Source organism: Triticum dicoccoides, chromosome 1A (genome assembly GCF_002162155.2).
Source record: "Triticum dicoccoides isolate Atlit2015 ecotype Zavitan chromosome 1A, WEW_v2.0, whole genome shotgun sequence".
NCBI classification, from domain to species: domain Eukaryota; kingdom Viridiplantae; phylum Streptophyta; class Magnoliopsida; order Poales; family Poaceae; genus Triticum; species Triticum dicoccoides.
The window spans coordinates 605550003-605551407 of NC_041380.1; positions in this window are offsets into that span (position 1 = coordinate 605550003).

The window sequence follows — 1405 nt, forward strand, 5'->3', positions numbered from 1 at the left end:
AGATACCGCACCAATCAACTGAGCCCAGTGCCCTGTCCAGCCGTACTCGGGTGTAGGAACCACCCGCAACTCTTTTCTCAAAAGTCCATTTTGTTCCCTTGAAGCCAAGGACAACCAGTCCGCACACATCCACTGCATCCCTAAAACCCTGAATTTGGGACTGGCTTCTGGAACCAATGCCTTCATGCTCATCATGTTTCAGTACTTCGTTAAAATCTCCCACACACACCCATGGAAGATCTTGGAGTGTTGAGAGGTTCTTCATTGTGTCCCAGGTATGATGCCGGAGATGAGTATGGGCCTCTCCATAGAAGCACGAGAGCCTCCATGTATTATCACCGAGACCAGAAATTTTCCCATCAATATGGTACTTAGAGTAACCCAAAATCTCGATCTTTATTTCATCATTCCAAAAAATTGCTAACCCTCCACTGCGGCCGGAGGAATCAACAACAAAAGAATTATCATATCCTAAAGTGCTCTTTAGATTTTCAGCTCTAACCCTATCTATCTAGGTTTCCATAATACAAAGAACTTTAGGGGCAAACTTAATCGCGAGTTCACGAAGCTCTTGAACTGTCGGGGCGTTGCCAATACCCCGGCAGTTCCAGCTTAAAAGACTCATTGCGTCCGGCGGTCCTCCGCCGGGGAGGCCGCCGTTCTCGCGTCCGAGCTCTCTCCCGTACTAGGGATCTTCTTCCCCACTCCACCGCTTGGTTTTTCTGACTGCGAAGTTTTTGGCCTCTTCGGGTCTTGTTTTGGAGGAGGGCTGATTGGGGTAGCAGATCCGTTCTTGCCGGAGAGCACCACTTCCAGCCCCGTATTTCCTTTGTGGTTTTGCAAACCCTGCACCTCATCAGAAGGACGTTTGCGATTGGCATCAGAATCCTCCGTCTCCATCTTCTCTTGCTTAGGATCATCATCCTCCTTCGTAGCTTGCTGGCCCGACCCTTGTTGGTTTGAAGTCATGTTCCTCTGGTTTCTGTTGCGGCGCCTAGTACCCCAAGCTGTTGTGGCCGGAGCTCGGAGGTTTTTGAAGATTAGGGCCGAAGGCGGGTGAACCCCACTGCCATGCTCCTTGTACTCATGACCCATCATGTCGCAAACTTGACACCAATCTGGCAGGCGTTCGTACTTGACAGCAAAAATCTGTCTCTCACCCCCTCGAATCAACGAGGTTGCCTTCTTCAAAGGGTTGCGCGCGTCAAGCCTGACCCTTACTCTGTAGAAATTCCCCTCAAAATCAAAGGATGATGGTTCTGACTCTACGAACTCGCCGAACTTTGAGGCTAGTGCCTTGACTTTACCATGAAAAGCGATCGGGAGATCAATAATTCTTGCCCAGATCTCAAACTCGAACAACTCGATCTCAAAGGGTTTTGTGTAGCCATCATACGAAGCAATG